Source organism: Mastigoproctus giganteus, chromosome 10 (assembly GCF_048544385.1).
Source record: "Mastigoproctus giganteus isolate SK-2022 chromosome 10, ASM4854438v1, whole genome shotgun sequence".
NCBI classification, from domain to species: Eukaryota; Metazoa; Arthropoda; class Arachnida; order Uropygi; family Thelyphonidae; genus Mastigoproctus; species Mastigoproctus giganteus.
In genome coordinates this window covers 6790364-6812068 of record NC_143584.1, presented here as the reverse complement: position 1 = coordinate 6812068, position 21705 = coordinate 6790364, and the positions used below count along the sequence as shown (strand labels likewise).

At 37.9% G+C, this 21705-nt stretch overlaps 1 protein-coding gene across 1 annotated transcript in view; it reads right to left on the bottom strand.

The window, feature by feature from the left end:
- Positions 1 to 20876, bottom strand: part of LOC150078658 (bifunctional FAD diphosphatase/FAD synthase-like) — an 84116-nt gene extending 63240 nt beyond the window's left edge. The window contains exon 1 of the mRNA XM_090382556.1: positions 20761 to 20876. The gene's annotated coding sequence lies outside the window, so the exon portion shown is untranslated. The remainder of the gene's footprint in view (positions 1 to 20760) is intronic.
- Positions 20877 to 21705: the final 829 nt, after the last annotated feature.

Here is a 21705-nt window from a genome sequence, read left to right as displayed (position 1 = left end):
TCATTTAGGAGTTATATGGTTGGGCATCACATTCTCTGAGCAGTTTAAACAGGTGGCAAGAAGGGTTCCAGTGCCGTATAAATGGTTTATCAAATATTTCCTTGTGGGAGATCATAATACCACTGTATAAGGCAATTTTGAGACAACACTTGGAATACCGTGCCCAGGTATCATCATCAGGTATTTTCAATCCACTGCAAGATGAAGGCCTCTCCAGCAACTTTCCAGTTCCTTCTGTTTTGTGCAATGGCCATCCATTTATTACCCACGTACTCTTGAATTTCATCTATCCATCTCCGTTGTCATCCAGGTTTTTTTTAGCTCCTAGGGTAACATTCTGTTATTTTCTTAATTCATCTCCATTAGCTGTGATATTACGTGAAGGTGATTCATAGTTGAGAATCCTGCCCTAAAGCCAGCTTGCTCTTTCGGTTGATGAGAATCAACCAAAAGAGCTAGTGAGCTAGATGATTTTATAATAACTGAGAGGAAAGTGGAGGACAAATTGTTGAGGATAAACATAAAAAAGGCACCCAGGGTGGATGGGATCTATTCAGTTATATTAAAGGAGGCAGCAAAGGAAGTAAGCAAACCCTTAGCCATAATTATGAGAGCTTCTTTGGACTTAGGGGAGGTACCCATAGACTGGAGATGTGCAAATGTGACCCCAATTCACAAAGGATGATAAAAGGCTGACACAAGTAATTATAGACCTGTGAGTTTAACTTCTGTTCCAGGAAAATTAATGGAGGCACTGGTTAAAGAAGCACTGCAGGATCATCTAGACAAGACTTCAGTTATAGCTCGGACACAGCATGGTTTTGTTAAGGGAAAGTCTTGCCTGACCAATTTGATTGGATACTATGATGTGGTCACAAAGGAACTGGATGCAGGGAATAACTTTGATATCATATATTTGGATCTTGGAAAGGCTTTTGATACTGTTGCACATGGAAGACTGCTGCACAAATTGGAGCAGTGTGGCACTGGAGGCAAATTACTGCTATGGATAAAGGGATGGTTGAGGGGGAGAAGACAGAAAGTGGTAATCAATGGACACTGCTCATGGTGGACTAATGTTATTAGTGGAGTCCCTCAGGGTTCAGTGTTGGGTCCATTGTTGTTTTCTGTATTTATAAATGATATTGATGATGGTATATCAGGCATAATGTCCAAGTTTGCAGATGATACGAAGGTTGGCAGGGTTGTTAAGAACACTACTGATGCTATGCTGCTGCAACAGGATCTGGAAAAGTTGATCAGATGGGCTGAGAGGTGGCAAATGAAGTTTAACATTGACAAATGTTAAAAATATTGGAAACATTGACATATCGGAAACAGTAATCCCAGAGCAACGTATCAACTCTGTGGTACTACACTGACAGTGGTAGAGAATGAAAAAGACCTGGGGTAAGGCAGATATGAAGTTTTCTGAGCAGTGCAGATAGTCTGCAAAGTAGCTCATGGTGTCTTGTCAATGATATACAGGAATTTTTCTAGCAGGGATAAGGAGGTGATTATTCCCTTGTATAAGGCAATGGTCAGGCCACACCTTCAGTACTGTATACAGGTCTGAAGGCCTCATTTCAAGAAGGATGTAGAGATGCTGGGACGAGTACAGAGAAGGGCAACAAGATTAGTGAATGGAACAAAGGGGTGCTCTTATGAAGAAAGGCTTAAGTTTTGCAAATTACAGTGTCTGGAGACTAGGCACCGGCAAGGTGATCAGATAGAGGTGTATAAAGCCTTGAATGGTTTGAGCATGCTCAATGCAGATGGGATTCTTCCTCTTGCTCAGAATAATCACCTAGGAGGGCATAAATTCAAATTGAGGAAAGACAGATGTAGGATAAATATGCGGAAATTTGCTTTTAGCCAATGGGTAGTTGGTTGGTGGAACAGACTTCCATCTCCTGTTGTGGAAGTTGATAGCCTAAATATATTTAAGGCTCAGCTGGACAGGTATTTCAAATGAACAGAGGGGTGAAATGGGAGTGGGTTTTTTTTTTTTTTTTTTTGGCTGATGTTGTTATTTGGTTTTTAGGAGCATTAGCAACTAAAGCCATATTGCTCCGGAGATATGCAGTGGTCATACCTGATCTTTCCGCATCCTCTATATTTGGTGGTCATGGGCTCGAACCCCGCAAGAAGCGCGTGCTACGCACTGCTGCTCCTACCCACCTGGCTACGGAGGTGCCTTTTTTTTGGCTGATGCTGCATAAGCTTGCTTTCTTGCATCATATGCCTCTACTAATGCTAATCTATTAGTGATGACTGGCCCTTGTGAACAACTTGTAGATGTGGGGCAACAAGTTAACAACAGGTCTATAATTTCTGATTTGTCTCCTTTCTTATACAGCAAAATTATGATTGCATTATTCCACTCCTTAGCATCACGCCTTTCCTAATGTATTTTGTCAAGTCTTGCCAGTTTCTGTGTCATGTCTCTTCCTCCCAATATTATCAACTCTACAGTAACTTCATCTTCACCTGAGGCTTTCTGATTCTTCATTTTCTTCAATGCATGTTCTTTCTCATCATGAAGGATATCGGGTATGTCATGTGTTGCAAATTTGTGATCCATCTTCCCTACTGCCAGCATCATTCCCTTGCTCTTTACATAATACTTTATAGTAGTCTTCTGCTATTTGAATTATGCCTTGTCTGCTATTTATAAATACACCATCACTATCCTTCGGATTCAGTATCATTTGTCTTTCTGTATTACTGCTCATGCCTCCTGATCCTTTGTTTTCCCTTAATGCTTGTTCTACTTTTCTTGTGTTAAACCTACTTATGTCCTCTCTGAGCCTCTTTCTAATGGCTTTGCATGACTCAGTACACTCAATTTTGTCCTTGTCAGTCTTTATCTTTCTCTTCATTTGTCGTCTTCAGTTCATCATGACAAGTGTTTCTTTACTAATTTTTTCTTCTTTGGATTTCTTTTTACCTATAGGTTTCCTGGACTTTATCACTTTCAGAAATTTGTTGTGTTCCTCATTGACATCTTGGTCCTGAAAGGTTTGCAGAAGCTCAAACTTGTTCTTAAGTTCCAGTATATACTGCTTTTTCTCCCTCTTCTGTTATCTCAAAGACCTTTGTATTATTTACTCGAGTCAGTTTTTCCCTTTCTTTTCTTACATCTATATCAAGAATGCAATCTTACCATTCTGCGATCACTTCCAACATTCACCTTGTTCAAGATGGTAACATCGTTCACAATATATCTTCTGTTAGTGAGGATGAAGTCAATTTCATTAGTTGTTAATCCATTTGGGTCTTTTCACATCTACTTTCTGTTCATCCTTTTCTTGAAAAAATTTTCATTACCGACATTCCTCGAGATTCTGCAAATTCCACAAGTCTTTCACCTCTCATTTCTTTCAACAATTCCATAATTTCCTATAGTTTCCCTTTCTGTGCTGTTTTGTCTCTTTCAAACCTTAGCACTGAAGTCCCCTATAATGATGGTGTAGTGAGTTTTGATCTTCAGTTTGTACCTCTTAGAAATCCTGAGTAGTAGTCTTGACACCCTTGGTGATGTACTTTTGAATTCCAAAATGTTGTGTTTTTTATATCTTTATGGACCAAAAAAAGCCAACTCTTACCTTCACTGCTTCCATTGTTGTACAGCAGATTTCCACTCGATAAGTGATTCATTTCTTCTTCTTGTTTCAGCCATGCCAATGATATTCCAATTCAGATTTTCTAATTCCTTTTCCAGCTCTAATATCTATCTTCACCAATGAGCGATCTTACGTTGTAACAAGCCAAGTTCAGTTTTTGTTCATGGGAGCCTGGTCATATCCAGAGATTCTTGACATATATCTTCTGCTCGCACTCTGATGATCCTCTCGCTGCCATAAGAGGGAGAGTGAAAGCCACTGGGGGACTGAAGGCCATTTGTTTCGTCGTGTTGTCAAAGTTCTGGAGGATTTGATCTTGAAGAGAACCGCTCTACATATTCGTTGCCACAAAAGTGATATAACAGGGTTTACCAAAGAGAAGGTGTGCATGAGTGCATTTTAGGGAGGCAGGCCAACAGGACTTCTCCTAAATCTTCTAAAATAGAAAGATATTGGATCCATTAGTGTTTTCGACTGAGTGTCTGATAACACAGAGAATGCCAATTCCCCCTCTAAGTGTCCAGGTTTAAGACCTAAAAATAGACTGAGTTTTTTGAAAGGTCCAAAGCCAGGAAATGTGTCTGGTGGGACTGGCTAAAGGGTATCCGTATGAGAAGAGAGACTGAATATGTGGGCTGCAGAGCTTGAAAACTTGACACCTTAGAGGAGCTGTGAGACGTGAAAATAAAATGAACAAGGATGATATTTCACTGTTATAAATGAGTCCAGAAATCATCATCATCATCATCAGCCATTTTCAATCCACTGCAGGATGAAGGCCTCTCCAGCAACTTTCCAGTTCCTTCTGTTTTGAGCACTGGACATCCATTTACTACCCACAAACTCATGAATTTCATCTATCCATCTCCGCCTTTGTCTTCCAGGTTTTCTTCTAGCTCCTCTTGGATACCATTCTGTTATTTTCTTAGTCCATCTGTCATCATGTCTTCGAGCTATGTGTCCTGCCCAAGACCATTTTAGTTCTTTAGTTTTGATAAGAATGTCCTTTACTTGAGTTTGTTGCCTAATCCATGTGTTTCTCTTCTTATCTAACAGTCTTATTCCCAATATGATTCGTTCCATTCTTCGCTGTGTAGTTCTCAGCTTCTCTTCCATTCTTTTGGTGAGTGCCCAAGTTTCACTTCCATAAGTCATGATGGGGAGTATACATTGGTCCATTATTTTACGTTTCAGACAAACTGGGATATTGCTCTTCAGTATGTGACTATATTTCCTGAATGCTATCCATCCAAAATTTATTCTCCTCTTGACTTCCAGCCATTTATCATTATTACAGCTAATAACTTGTCCCAGATAAGTATATGACTCCACCTTTTCAATTACTGCTCCTTCAATCATTATTTCCCTTTCTGTGGCATACTTGTTCATCATTACTTTTGTTTTAGCCATATTCATCTTTAGTCCAAAATCCTTACTAGCTGTGCATAACTGATTAAGATTTTCCTCTAATTCTTTGGGATCATGGCTTATGACCACAATGTCATCTGCAAATCGTAAATGGTTTAGGTACTCTCCATTCACATTGACTCCTTTCTGCGACCAGTCTAATCTTCTGAAAGCTTCCTCAAGGGCAGCAGTAAACAGCTTCGGAGATATTGTGTCTCCTTGTCGAACTCCTTTCTCAATTTTAAATTTCCTACTGTCTTTGTCTAGTCTAATAAAGGAGGTAGCACTCTCGTATATTTTCTTCAAAATCATAATATATGGGGTATCAATGCCTTGTCTTTCCAGTGCCCGAAACATTGCCTTATGCTGTATGGAGTCAAATGCCTTTTCATAATCCACAAATGCCAGGCATAATGGTGTTTTATATTCATTTGCTTTCTCCATTAGCTGTGATATTACATGAAGGTGATCCATAGTTGAGAATCCTGTCCTAAAGCCAGCTTGCTCTTTCGGTTGATTCTCATCCAGTATTCTTTCTAATCTGTTAGTAATGACCCTTGTGAACAACTTGTAGATGTGGGATAACAAGCTAATTGGTCTATAATTTCCAATTTCTGATTTATCTCCTTTCTTATACAGCAAAACTATGATTGCATTATTCCACTGCTTAGGCGTCACACCTTTTCTAATGCACTTTGTGAAGAGCCTTGCCAGTTTTTGTGTTATGTCTCTTCCTCCCAATTTTAACAACTCTACAGTAACTTCATCTTCCCCCGGGGCTTTCTGATTCTTCATTTTCTTCAATGCATGCTCTACCTCATCAGGAAGAATATTGGGTATGTCGTATGTGTTGCTACTTTGCAATCCATCTTCCCCACTGCTGGCATCATTCCCCTGCTCCTTGTATAATTCTCTATAGTAGTCTTCTGCTATTTGAATTATGCCTTCTCTGCTGTTTATAAGTACACCATCACTATTCTTCAGTTTCAGTATCATTTGTCTTTCTGTATTACTGCTCATGGCTGCTGATTTAAATCCTTTGTTTTCCCTTAATGCTTGTTCTACTTTTCTTGTGTTAAATCTTCTTATGTCCTCTCTGAGTTTCTTTCTAATGGCTTTGCATAACTCAGTATACTCAATTTTCTCCCTGTCAGTGTTTTTCTTGCTCTTCATTTGTCGTCTTTGGTTCATCATGACAAGTGTTTCTTGACTAATTTTTTCTTCTTTGGATTTCTGTTTCCCTATAGGTTTCTTGGGCTTTATCACTTTCAGAAAGTTGTAATATTCCTCGTCGATATCTTGGTTCTGAGCAGTCTTCAGAAGCTCAAACTTGTTCTTAAGTTCCAGTACATACTGCTTTTTCTCCTCCTCTGTTATTTCAAAGACCTTTGTATTATTTACTCGAGTCAGTTTTTTCCTTTCCTTTCCTACATCTATATCAAGTGTACATCTTACCATTCTGTGATCACTTCCAACATTTACCTTATTCAGGACGGTAATATCATTCACAATATATCTTCTGTTAGTGAGGATGAAGTCGATTTCATTAGTAGTTAATCCATTTGGACTCTTCCATGTCCACTTTCTGTTCACCCTTTTCTTGAAAAAAGTGTTCATTACTGACAGTCCTTGAGATTCTGCAAATTCCACAAGTCTTTCACCTCTTTCATTTCTTTCACCAATTCCAAAATTTCCTATAGTTCCCCTTTCTGTGCTGTTTTGTCTTTTTCCAACCTTAGCATTGAAGTCTCCCATAATAATAGTGTAGTGGGTTTTCTGCTCATCTAGAAGACTCTCAATTTCAGTGTACATTTCTTCAACCTCTTCATCATCATGGCTCGATGTTGGTGCATAAATCATTATAATCTTTAGCTTGTATCTCTTAGAAATCTTGAGTATTAGTCTTGACACTCTTGGTGATGTACTTTTGAATTCCAAAATGTTGTTTTTAAAATCTTTATGGACCAGAAACCCAATTCCACCTTCACTCCTTTCACTGTTTCCATTGGTGTACAGCAGATTTCCACTTGATAAACTTATAAGAGTCCAGAAATAGGGGCTACAAATTCAAATTAAGGGGAGTTGCAGGAAGTTTCAGCCATTGAGCTGTTAATTACTGAATTACTGGAATAAGTTGCCTCCATAAATGGAAGGCCAACAGCTTGGGGAAATTCAAAGCTCAACCAGATATATACCTATGTGTGTGTGGGTGGGGGGGGGGAGAGAGAGAGATAAGTGGTTTATTTTATTAATTATTATTATTTTATTTATTTTTATTATTTTCATTTTTTTATTATATATATATTTTTTTGGCTGCTGCGGCAAAAGCCTCAGACTTTCTTGCAATATATGGATAATATTAATGAAAATGACAGTCTCTTATGAAGTTCTCTGAGCAGTGCAGTCCAGCTGCTAAAATAACTTATGGGAGTCAGACAATTATAGGTTGTTATTTTTCTAGCAGACAACAGTTAAGCCACATCTTGAATACTGTATAGGTTTCAAAGCCTCATTTTAGGACAGATATAGGTCTGTTGTAGGGGTGCAAGAAAAGCAAGATTAATCACAGCCCACAAAAGGGTGTTGTTGTTGCCAAGAAAGACTTGAGTTCTGTAAATTTCAGCAAGGTCAGCCTGGTTGAAGTGTTTGGGGCTTATAAATGGGTTGAATAAACTGATGGCACTGCTTTAGTCCTTTTTAAATGACACATGTAAGCAAAGAAATTAAATTGGAAAAGAGAAGTTGCAGAACAGATATATATAAATTTGGCTTTAGTCAAAACAACTAACTGTTGCAAATAAATTTCCACCTGGTGTTGTGGAAGTGGGTACTTTGAATAAATTTATAAAGACTGGTAAAATTAGAATGGATGGGCACACAAAGTGGTAATTTCTTCATAGTAATGCTGTATACATTTTGCTGCACTGCATCATTTTGATACTACTTATAGTAACAGCAAGTGAAAAACCTGTCCAGTGAAGGCTTCTTATAAGTGGTCTGAAAACATATTGACTTCATAAAAATCCCTTGAATAAAGAATTTTTATGAAGTCCTCCCCCTCCTTCAAATATTCTACACTTCATTACTAACGTCTAGATTCACTAAGGATCTTTCACACACTTGGTATCTAGCCTTTAATTTTTTTTTTTTAATGTTCATCATTTTGACAAATGAATGCAAAAATTATTCCCTTTTCTAAAATAGAGTTATTTATGTTTTCATATACACCACAACTCTTAAAGGTGTAATAAAGCAATTGCAATTACAAAGTTTCAGTTCATTAAAAAGTGTTATTGTAAGCCTCAGGAATAAAAAGAATATTTGTCTGATCTCTAATATTTATAATAGATAAATGAAATATACTCTGGGGGATGAAAAACAAAAAACTAAAATTATTAGTTATAAATTATTTAAAATCAAAATTAAAAATTGGGACTAAAAACTTCAGATAGGAAAACATTGGCAAAATAAACAGGCAAACTAATAACTTACTATTCATGATTTTAATAATTAGATGTTAACTAATACATATTCTGCATGTAGGATATTTCTTTAATAAACTGTTTCTTAGCAATAAAAAAAAAAACTTGCTCCTAAATGGATGTCAAATGAACTAATGTGAGAGAGTAAAAATGTTTGGTTTGGTTTGATTTGGTTTTTATGGCACATGAGCATCTAAGGAGAGAAAAATGCATGCGATGTGTATAATTTATCAGGTGATACAGAAGATTATGGAAGATGTAACCCAATTGGTAATCAAGCCACAAAGGAGGTTAGGTAAGCTAAGACAAACTACAAGAAGTTGCTGGCCAAGAATGTAAAGAAAAGCAGCAGCACCTTCTTTACTTATATTAACAGTAGAAGGAAGGTGTTGAATCGCATTGGTCTGCTTAAGGTCTGTGGTTCAAATGTTGATGATCCAGCTAGATTGCTGAGAAACTGAAATTTATCAAATTTATCAAAACCAGAAATTTATCAAATTCTAACATGGAGCTAAATGATTTGGGGATAAATGAGAAGACAGTGAAAGAAAAATTGTTGAAGCTAAACATAAGAAAGGCACCTGAGAGGATGGGATCTATCCAATTATAAGGGAGGCTGCAAATTTCAATAATTTTAGGTAAGGAGGTAAGAAAACCCTTAGCCATAATTATGAGAGCATCTCTAAATTCAGAATAAGTCCCTATGTACTGGAGAGGTTGTAGCAAATGATAAAAGAAAGCAAGCTTATATAACATTAGCCACAAAAAAAAAAAAAAAAAAAAATTTATACATTGTTCCCGTCCATAAACTCCAAGAATTAGTCTAGTTCTTCCTTGAATTTATTCAAACCATCCACTTCCACAACAACAGATGGAAGCTTGTTCCAACAATTAACCATCCACTGACTGAAGGCAAACTTCTGCTCTATTCTGCATCCATTCATCCTCAACTTAAATTTATGTCCCCACATCAGCATTAGTAAAGACACATGATGCAAGAAAGCAAGCTTATATAGCATCAGCCAAAAAAAAAAAAAAAAAAAGAAAAAAAAGCAACCTTCTCATTTCATCCATCCACTCACTCCAAATGTCTGTCTAGTTCTGCCTTGAATCTATTTAAGCTATCAACTTCCACGACAAGGGATGAAAGTCTGTTCCACCAACCAACCACCCGCTGGCTAAAGGCAAATTTCCGCACGTCTAGCCTACATCTGTCTTTCCTCAATTTGAATTTATGCCCTCTCAGGTGATTATTCTGAGCAAGAGGAAGAATCCCATCGGCATTGAGCATGCTCAAACCATTCAAGGCTTTATACACCTCTATCAGATCACCTTGCTGGTGCCTAGTCTCCAGACACTGTAATTTGCAAAACTTAAGCCTTTCTTTGTAAGAGCACCCCTTTGTTCCATTCACTAATCTTGTTGCCCTTCTCTGTACTCGTTCCAGCAGCTCTACATCCTTCTTGAAATGAGGCCTCCAGGCCTGTATACAGTACTCTAGGTATGGCCTGACCATTGCCTTATACAAGGGAATAATCACCTCCTTAACCCTGCTAGAAAAATTCCTATATATCATTGACGATACACCATGAGCTACTCTTGCAGCCCGTCTGCACTGCTCAGAGAACTTCATATTTGCCTGCACCACCACCACCACCCCCAGGTCCCTTTCATTCTCTACCACTGTCATGTAGTATCACAGAGTTGATACGTTGCTCTGGGGTTGCTGTTTCCCATATGTAGTCCTTTACATTTGTCAATGTTAAACTTCATTTGCCACCTCTCAGCCCATCTGCTCAACCTTTCCAGATCCTGTTGCAGCAGCATATTGTCAGTAGTGTCCTTGACAACCCTGCCAACCTTCGTATCGTCTGCAAACTTGGACATTAAGCTTGGTATACCATCATCAATATCATTTATAAATACAGAAAACATTAATGGACCCAATAGTGAACCCCGAGGGACTCCACTACAATAGTTTTATGTGCAATAACATCAAGAGCATTCCTGAAATTCAAGTATATGATATCAAAATTATTTTTTGCATCTAATTCCTTTGTGACCACATAATACTAACCTATCAGAGTGGTTAGACAAGATTGTCTCTAAAAAAATCCATGGTGTGACTGCAGTGTTATTGCATTCCTCTCCAGATGGCCCTACATTAAATTTCTAACCAGTGAAGTCATTATTTTCCCTGGAACAGAAGTTAAGCTAACAGGTCTGTAACTGCTCGAAGTAGTTCAGTATCTGGGTAGGAAGGCCTCAGAAACCGAGAACACACCTAAGGTTTAGGATAACAGTACAGGAATAGTTTGATGGCAAGTGGTGTATGACAGCTTACCCATAGAGGCAGATCTGCCCTAAGCAGGTAATTTTCACTGGTTGGAGTGTGTGTTAAGCACCAAAGTAACTAAGGCTATTATGTGTATACCTCATAGCCTTAGCTGGTTTGCATATTACATTATTGTATTTGCAAATTATCAGGTGACGCAGAAGCCTGTGGCAGATATAAGCTAGTCTGTAATCAGGTCACAAAGGAGGTTCGGCAGGCGAAGGCGGATTACGAGAAATCTTTGGCAAAAGATGCTAAGAAAAACAGCAAGGATTTCTTTACTTATATAAACTCTAAAAGGAAGGGGATGAATATGATTGGTCCACTTGACATCGACGGTTCAACTGTTGATGATCCTGCTCAGATAGCAAACAAACTGAATGAGTATTTTGCATCTACATTCACACGTGAGGAATTATTACAATTTGAAAATGGAAGAAGGTTATCAAATTGTAGCAGTGTGCTTAATGATTTTGTAATAACTGAGAGCAAAGTGGAGGAGAAATTGTTGAAGTTAAACATAAGAAAGGCACCTGGGGTGGATGGGATCTATCCAGTTATTTTAAAGGAGGCGGCAAAGCAACTAAGCAAACCCTTAGCCATAATTATGAGAGCATCCTTGGACTCAGGGGAGGTTCCCACGGACTGGAGATGTGCAAATGTGTCCCCAATTCACAAAGGTGGATCAAAGGGTAACACGGGTAATTACAGACCAGTTAGTTTAACTTCTGTTCTGGGTAAAATAATGGAGTCACTGGTTAAAGATGCATTGCAGGATCATCTAGACAAGACTGCAGCAATAATTCAAACACAGCATGGGTTTGTTAAGGGAAAGTCTTGTCTGACAAATTTGATTGGTTATTATGATGTGGTCACAAAGGAACTGGATGCAAAAAATAATTTTGATATCATATACTTGGATTTCAGGAAAGCTTTTGACACTGTTGCGCATGGAAGACTACTGTACAAATTGGAGCAGTATGGTATTAAGGGTAAGTTGCTACAATGGATAAAAGGATGGTTAAGTGGGAGAAGACAGAGGGTGGTAATCAATGGGTGCTGCTCTTCGTGGACTAATGTTATTAGTGGAGTCCCAAAGGGTTCGGTGTTGGGTCCACTGTTGTTTTGTGTATTTATCAATGATATTGATGAAGGTATATCAGGCTTAAAGTCGAAGTTTGCAGATGACACAAAGGTTGGCAGGGTTGTTAATGACAGTAATGGCAGTGTGCTACTGCAACAGGATCTAGATAATTTGGGCAGATGGGCTAAGAAGTGGCAACTGAAGTTCAACCTTGACAAATGCAAAGTACTGCATATGGGTAGAAGTAACCCCAGAGAAACGTACCAACTGTGTGGTACCACACTTAAGGTGGTAGAAAATGAAAAAGACCTGGGAGTAATTGTGCAGTCAGATATGAAGTTTTCTGAGCAATGCAGACAGGCTGCTAGGGCAGGTCATGGGGTTTTGTCAATGATATATAGGAATTTTGCTAGCAGGGAAAAGGAGGTGATTGTCCCTCTGTATAAGGCAATGGTCAGGCCACGCCTTGAGTACTGCGTACAGGTCTGGAGGCCTCATTTTAGGAAGGATGTAGATTTGCTTGAGCGTGTACAGAGAAGAGCAACACGATTGGTGAGGGGAATGAAGGGATTCTCTTACGAAGAGAGGCTTAAGTTCTGCAAATTGCAGTGGCTGGAGACTAGGCACCTGCGCTGTGATCTGATTGAGGTCTATAAGGCCTTGAATGGGTTGAGCACGCTGAATTCTGATGGGATCCTTCCACTTGTTCAGATTACGAACCTACAGGGACATAAGTTCAAATTAAGAAAGGATAGATGTGCGGAAATTTGTGGTTAATTGCTGGAACAAACTTCCATCTGTCGTTGTGGAAGTTGATAGGTTAAATAAATTTAAGGAGGAACTGGACAGGCATTTGGAGGGAATGGTGTGATTTTTTTTTTTTTTTTTTTTGGCTGATGCTGCATAAGCTCCTACACTTGCTTTCTTGCATCATGTGCCACTACTACTACTACTACATTAGTTGCTTAGTATATTACACTGAGTGATCACTGAATTATGACCACCCCTATGAAAACTGAATGCAACCCGTTAACACCTTAGCATAGTCAAGGTGTCAGTGGTTCAGTAGGTAGTAAAATTCCGAGCATGATGGGTAAAAGGAAGGATTTATCGGACTTTGATAAAGGCCAGATTGTGGGCGGTCGAAGAGCTGGTGCCTCAATTTCCCAAATGGCTGAACTGGTGGGATGTTTGAGAGCTACCATAGTTAAAGTGTACCAGGACTGGCATCAAAATGGTCAAACAATGACTTGACGGCAAAACTACAAAGGTCAGCAAAAGGTTGATGTTAGAGATAAGCGCCGGGTCCGACGACTCATACAGGTGCAGCACTGTTGAAGAGTTGACTACCCAATAACAACATGAGCCAACCCGGAACAATAACTGCCATGACTATGCATTGCACGCTCGCATAAGCTATACCAGCAGACGACCCCTACGGCATCCTCTCCTAACCAAGGCTCATCGGTGTAAAAGACTCACCTGGTGCAGAGGATGCAAGTTGGACATTAGAAGACTGGAAGGTGTGCTGGTCAGATGAGTCACATTATTTACTCCATGCCGTGGATGGTCGTGTACGGATTTGGCATCAACAACATGAGGCTCTTGATCCATCATGCATGGTAACAAAAGTGCAGGCTGGTGGAGGTGGTTGTATGGTGTGGGGCATGTTTCACTGGCAGGAATTTGGACCCCTGGTGCATGTGGAACAATGTATCAGTGGTCTCCGCTATCGTGACTGTGTACACCCCGCTATGTTACACTTTTTCCCGAATGGTGATGGTGTCTTCCAAGATGACAATGCGCAAGCCATCAGGCATTTGTCATGCAGGAATGGTTTGAGGAACCCAGTCCTGACTTCCAACATATCGATTGGCCTCCGAATTCCCCCAATATCAATCCCATTGAGCACTTGTGGGACACTATGGAAAGGCACATCAGGCATCTGGACACAACAATCACCTCCATACCTGTATTGCTGACTGTATTACACACAGCTTGGTTTGCGACGCCTCCCAAACACTTCCGACATCTTGTTGAATCAATGCCACATCAAATAGCTGCTGTACTGAGGGCAAAAGGAGGACCTACGAAGTATTAAATAGGTGGTCATAATTCAGTGACCACTCAGTGTATGTCTATAACAGCATGTATTCTTTGGACAGTTTGCTTGTCTGTTGGATGAACCTCACCAAATTTTTTTTTTTTTTTTTTATAGTTGTTGGCACATAGGCTTCTGTGGCCATAATGCACCTCCCAAGGTTTTTGCAGTACTTTGATCCAAGCCCTAGGCGGGAATCGAACCGTGACCTTTGGGTTGCCAGGCAGGCACTTTACCCACCCGGCTAGCCCAGCCGGCAATCCAAAGTTTGTAGGAGATAAAACCATGCAACCTTTGCTTGAGACCAACTAACTACTACTCCGTGCAAACAGAGCTAATAAAAGTTCCTCCCATCAAGAAGGAATTTCAATTTAGGCCTTTCCCATACAGCACAGTGATTGTAATCACTGTGCTAACTGTGAAAGAACATGCAATATTAATATCTACCACAACAGCTGAAAATGAGCTATGGAATTTTGTGGCAGTATACAGGCTGCACCTTGCGACACAGGTGCTAGGCAAGGCAAGATTTAGTGTGTAAGGAAGTATGCTTTACAGCCTCAGTAGGGATGACAAATGCAACTTTGTTACATTTCTTATTTTTACTTTTAAGTGAATTGTATTTATTGTAATCACTGTTTTTTGTTCAAATCTATTTTCGTAACTCATTCATATTAAAATATTCTACAAGCCTGTGCATTTGGCGAACATTAGAAAAGGACCTGTAAAACTATGTGCACCAGGGTCCCTGACTACCTAAATTCGGCATTGGTAGGGCTCCTGTGTGTTATTCCAGGCTCAGTCAGTGCTATATTCACCTGTCCTTTGTACTCTACATCCGACTACTTCTAGCTTCTAGACAAGTAGTAGTAATGGAGGCATGTGATGCAAGAAAGCAAGCGTATGAGCTTATGTAGAATTAGCCACAAAAAAAAAAAAAAAACAATTTCACACATCCATTCCTTCTAAAAGTTCCCAGTTCCTTCTTGAACTTATTTAAGCTATCAACCTCCACACACGATGGAAGTTTGTCCAGCAATTAACCACCAGCTGGCTAAAGGCATATTTCAGGACATCAATTCTAGAACTGTCTTTCCTCAATTTGAATTTATGCCCCCTCAGGTTCGTAATCCAAGAAAGTGGAAGAACCCCATCAGAATTCAGCATACTCAACCCATTCAAGGCCTTATACACCACAATGAGATCACCTCGTAGGTGCCTAGTCTCCAGTCACTGCAATTTGCAGAACTTAAGCCTTTCTTGGGAAGAGGACCCCCTTCGTTCCTCTCACCAATCTTGTTGCCCTTCTCTGTACACACCCAAGAAACTCAACATCCTTCCTAAAATGAGGCCTCCAGACCTGTACGTAGTACTCAAGGTGTGGCTTGACTACTGCCTTATCTTATCTTCCTTCATGGATTAGGCAATCTGCCTGTTCCGATCTCGAAGAGGTCTGCCCATCTTTTCTTTGGTCTTCCTCTGTCTCTTTTTCCTTTTGCTCTATATGTATAAGCTAATTTAGGGAATCTATTATCTTCCATTCTTTCTACATGTTCTTTCCATCTTTGTCTATATTCTATAATTTTTCCATTAATTGAGTAAATCTTTAATTCCTTTAATTTATAATATTTACATTTGGTATTTTATCTAAATTTGTACATCCTTTAACATATCTTAAAAATTTCATTTCTGGAGCTTGTATTCTATTAATGTCTCTTTGTTTTGGTATCCATGTTTCAGAACCATAAAGAAGTGTTGGTATTGCCATTACTTTGTAAAATTTCAATTGTGTTTCTTTTCTTGTTTTCTTAGCCAGAGTTATTTTTATTGTTCCACATATATTTTTAAATTTCGCCAATTTCTGGTTCATATCTTCTTCAACATCATATGTTATATCACATCCTAGATATTTAAAATGTTTTACTTGTTGTAATATTTTATTATTTTTGAAACCCTTAAAAGCCATTGTTCTAGTTTTCATCGTTGATATTTTAACTTTTATATTCTTCTGTTATTTGGTTTAATTTAAATACTGCTCTTTGTAAATTATCTACACTATCTTGAATAATTACTTGATCATCTGCAAATAACAGTGTATTAATCCTACTCTTTGTATTTAAATATATACCTGTATTAATTTCTTCTTTCCATTTACATATCATATCCTCGATATATATGTTAAACAGCGTTGGTGACAAGATACATTCCTGTCTAACTCCTTGATTTATTATACTTTCTTCTGTTAATTTATTAAGTGTATCTATTACTATTTTTGTTCCTTGATATAAACTATTTTTGTAAGATACTTTTGTTATCCTTTATTACTCAGTATGTCCTATAGTTTTCATCTGTTTACTCGATCAAATGCTTTTTAATAATCTACAAATGCTAAATGCGTTTCTAAATTAAACTATCATCATTCTTCTTTCTTGCTTTCTTGGTGATTCCCTTCTACTTCTCTCTCTCTCAGATGGGATTTTTTTTGGCTGGTGCATCATAAGCCTCATGCTCCCTGGCACCTTATGGCTAATAATAAACTCTTTTTGTTTTTCTATTATTTGTTTTAATATAAATATACTATCTGTACATGATCTTCCTTTTCTAAATCCTGCCTGTTCTTCTATTAATATTTCATCAGGGATAATTTTAATTCTATTATTTAGCTATACATTTTATATACTGTATTTAGTATGCTAATCCCTCTATAATTCTTTGTATCATTTCTATTTCCTTTTTAAAATATTGAAATAATTTTTGCTATCTTCCATTCTTCTGGTATTTTATATTGTTCCCAACATTTATTAAATAAATTTAGTATCCTGTCTTTTAAAAAACTTCCTCCATACTTGATTAGTTCTGCATTTATACCATCCATTCCTACTGCTTTCCTATTTTTTGTAGCTTTCAATGCCTTTTCCAATTCTTCCTTCGTTATTGGATCTATGTCGCTAACTGGGTCTAACTGTATCTCTTCTGTTTGATATGTTGGGTCTTTCCACAATTCTTCATAATGTTTTTTTCCATTGTTCTTCCATTATTATATTTATTCTTGAAGTGTCTTTCTCTGTGCTATTTAAGTGTTTCATCATTTTATACGCCAAATTTTGTCTTCCATGAACATCATGTTCTACTGTGCTTATAAATCTATCCCATGACTCTGCTTTAGCCTTCCTTATTATATCTTTAGTTCTATTGCATTCTTATTTATATATTTCTTCATTCTCACTTGTCCCGTTTTGTATATATTTAAGATATTTATCTTGTTTACCTTGTACTGCTTTAGCTATTTCTTCATTCCATATCTTTACCCCCCCTCTTCTATAAGAAGAGGGGGAGCACAGTTCCATTTCTGATCTAGTTTTTCCTGAATTGTCCTAGTGTCTCTTTTGCTATCTTTTGAATTATATTTCGTATATTATTCCATTCTTCTATTTGTTCTCTCTCCGATTTTTTACTTATTTCGTCTTTAATCCTTTTTTTCATATAAATTTTGTATACTTTCTTCTTGAAGTAGATATACTTTATAACCCAACTCCTCCTTCCCCTGTTTAATAGCTTTTCTCTTCTTCCATTTAGCCTATAACTCTATTTTTGAAGCCACTAAAAAATGATCTGAATTAATATTATATCCTCTAAACACCCTAGTATCTCGACATTGTTTTGCTAATTTTTGATTTACTATTACATTGTCTATTATTGATTGTGTACCTCTTGCCGACCATGCATATTTATGTATATCACATTTCCTAAAAAATTTATTTGTTATCGTTAAATTATTAAACGTTGCAAAATCTCTTAATTTATATCCATTTCCATTTACTTTATTTTCTCCATAACATCCCATAATATTTTTTATTGGCTTATTCCCTACCCGAGCATTATAATCTCCCAAAATAACTACATGGTCCTTTTTTATATTCTTATCTAGTTCATTTTGTAACTCTAAATAAAATTTATCCGTTTCTTCCTCTTTTCCATCTTCTGGAGCATAAATTCCAATTATACATAAATAATTATACATAAATTAACATAAATTTAAATCTTACTGTTATTATTCTATTATTTATAAATGTGTAGCTCTGTATTTTGGTTTTCCATTTCCGATCTATTAATATTGCTACCCCTCCACTAGCTCTTTCCTTTTGATCTACTCCACTGTATATCATTGTATACGGATCAATCTTTCATACCTTATAATTTTTTCTTTGTTTCTGTTATTACTGCTATATTTACTTTCTTCTGTTTTAAATGTTTAAGTAGTTTGACTTCTTTATATCCTAATCCTCATCTTATGTTCCATGCTACATTTAAAATGTCCGTTATTCCTTTTTGTTCCCTTTTTCCAGTCCGGGTCGCATTCCTTTGTCCGTCTGGTTTTCCTCTGAGTTTTACGAGTTTTTATTTTTTTTACATGGGGAGAGGAAACCAGCCTCCCGCACAATCACCAATCTGGAGGACCAGTATGTTACTTTTCGTCTGATCCCTACCCTTTGACTTGTCTGGCTAGGGGGGGGCCCTACCAGTAATCTAGCTACCCCCAGTACAGCTCTCTGGGTCATCGGGATACTCAAGCCTCCTCACCGTGACAAGGTGGTAACATTTCAGGGAGGCTTGACCACTGCCTTATACAAAGGGATAATCACCTCCTTTTCCCTTCTAGCAAAATTCCTGTATATCATTGACAATACTCCATGACCATCCAGACTATATGACTGTCTGCGTGGGTAGCACAATGGTATCATCACAGTCCTCCCCCACACTGGGTGGAAAAGGCCAGGGTTCGAATCCCGTCGATGATGGGAGGAACTTTAATGGGTTCTTTTCACTCCGTGGCTGAGTTAGTCAATCTCAAGCATAGATAGTAAGGTTTTTTTTTCCAGAAAATAGGGTTTTTCGTCCAGCAGAACAGGCAAATTGACCAGAGAACACACGCAATTTGCAGACACAAAACACATGGGTAGATGTAATCAATTACAGGTGACCCTAATAAATAATTTGAATTTGATAAATATACAAATCAACAGTGGACTCAACACCAAACCCTGGGGGACTCCACTAATAACATTAGTCCATGAAGAGTAGTGTCCATTAATTATCACTCTCTGTCTTCTCCCACTCAACCACCATTTTATCCATTGTAGCAACTTACCTTTAATACCATATTGCTCCAATTTGTACAGTAGTCTTCCATGCACAACAGTGTCAATAGCTTTCCCGAAATCCAGGTATATGATATCAAAAAATTTTTTTTTCATCCAGTTCCTTTGTAACCACATCATAGTATCCAATTAAATTTGCCAGACAAGACTTTCCCTTAACAAACCCACACTGTGTTTGAATTATTACTGCAGTCTTGTCAAGATGATCCTGCAATGCATCTTTAACCAGTCCCCATTATTTTCCCCACACCAGAGGTTAAACAAACTGGTCTGTAATTACTTGTGTTACCCTTAGATTCCCCTTTGTGAATTGGGGATACATTTGCACATCTCTAGTCTGTGGGGACTCCCCCTGAGTCCAAGGATGCTCTCATAATTATGGGTAAGGGTTTGCTTACTTCCTTTGCCGCCACCTTTAATATAACTGGATAGACCCCATCTGCCTCAGGTGCCATTCTTATGTTTAACTTCAACAATTTCTCCTCCACTTTGCTCTCAGTTATTACAAAATCATTAAGCACCCTGTTACAGTATGATAAACTTCTGGCATTTTCCTTCCTTAATAATTCCTGATGTGTGAATATAGAGGCAGAACACTCGTTCAGATTATCAGCTATCTGAGCAGGATCATCAACAGTCGAACCATCGATATCAAGTGGACCAATCTGATTCAGCCCCTTCCTTCTAGAGTTCATATAAGTAAAGAAGTCTTTGCTGTTTTTCTTAGCATCCTTTTCCAAAGATTTCTCGTAATCTGCCTTCACTTGCCTAACCTCCTTTGTGACTTAAACTTTGAACAATATCGGTATGAAAAGCCTAGTAGCTTCCCCGATTAGTTCCATGAATGCTACCCACTTAGAATTTCCTGTTGGTAACATCATCAGTTGGTCCCATTATACAGAATTTAAAAACTGTCTGAGACCACTGTAGTCACCTTTACAGAAGCAAAAACCCTTTCCTATACCCCTGATGGTATTTATATCTTAAGTAAATCCCACGTCAGTTCACTGTGATCACTGCCACCTAGTGGTTCCTTTATCTGCAAATTCTTAATACACGAATAATCACTGCTTATAACCTGATCAAGAGTAATTACCATCTCTGGTTGCCTCTCCAACGTGCTGCTGCAGAAAACAATCATCCAATAAATCCACGAAAGTACTCTGGCGAATGCATCGACAACCAGCATACTCCTCTTGTAAACATCCTCAATGATCCCACCTTTTCCTTTTCATATCTTCCCCACTCCTCTATACGATGACGTGTGTTTCCCCCGGCTTGCTTTCTTGCATCATTTGCCACTACTACCAACTCAACCTCCAGACTTCCCTTCAATTAGCAAAAAAAAAAAAAAAAAAGCGCGATTAATATACGTCACCTATAAACAATAATTAAACCAAACTTACTATTTACCAAATTTTAATAAACGCTCACAGATATCGAGATATAATTGAATCAACTAAAAAAGTTAAAAGATACCCACACCTGCGAATATTCTTAATATGTACAATTAATTTTTTTTATTTCATCCACAATACAACTGTCTTTTTCTTAATGTATATCTACCTTGAAATTCCTAGAAGAGTAATTTTCAATTTTATATTATCATATGAATTGCGATCAAGTTCTAATCGATCCACGTTTCCAAATAACACTCTGTAAAAAAACCAGCTCTTGCGGTATGTTCATTGCCCAGACCCGCTGATGGATGGCGCTATTCCATAAATAACAAAGTTGAAGTTGAAAAAAAATCGTCCAATGTTTTAAAAAATTAACAGTTTCTTGTATTTTTAACACTGCTAAAAAATTAACAAACGAAATGTTTTTCATGAATTTTATTACCAATAGTGTTACTGAAGGTGAATATTTGATATAATAGCTATGCTGGCATGGAAACTGGGAGTATCCAATAAAAATGGACTACCACCTTACAGGGCCGCACATTATGCAAATTATACATGCCTATAAAAACACTGATTGCGACTACATCCCTTCATTACTGTTTTTTTTTTTTTTTTTTTTTTGGCTTGCTCAGTGGGATAGCCACATTTCCGGTACTCAGATGGCAAGCCATCATCGAGAGATAATTCTTTGAGATGGCGGCCCGTTGTACGACTTGAAGCCCCCGAGTCGCAAGGCGGTGGTGGTATGTTGGCTTAAGGTGTCAAGCGGTTTCCCCAGAAACCGGGGTTTTACTTTTAACAAAAAAGGCAAATCGACCAGATTTGCCTGTTTTGTTAAACACAAGATACAATACACATGGGTAGATCAAATAACTTTCCGGGTGACCCTAATAAATAGTTTACGAAAGCAGTTTCAGGAGACTAACCATTACAAGCAGTGCTGGCCAATGTAAACATGTAGACATGTATAGTATCTTCTGTATAGCGACTCCAGGAACATAAGTTCATCACCACCCTGTTACTCTGTTATGATACAAAACTCTGTAGAGCGGCCAGAAAAGTGTAGTGTTATGTTTGTGTATATTATGTGTTGTTGTGTTCTTTAGTT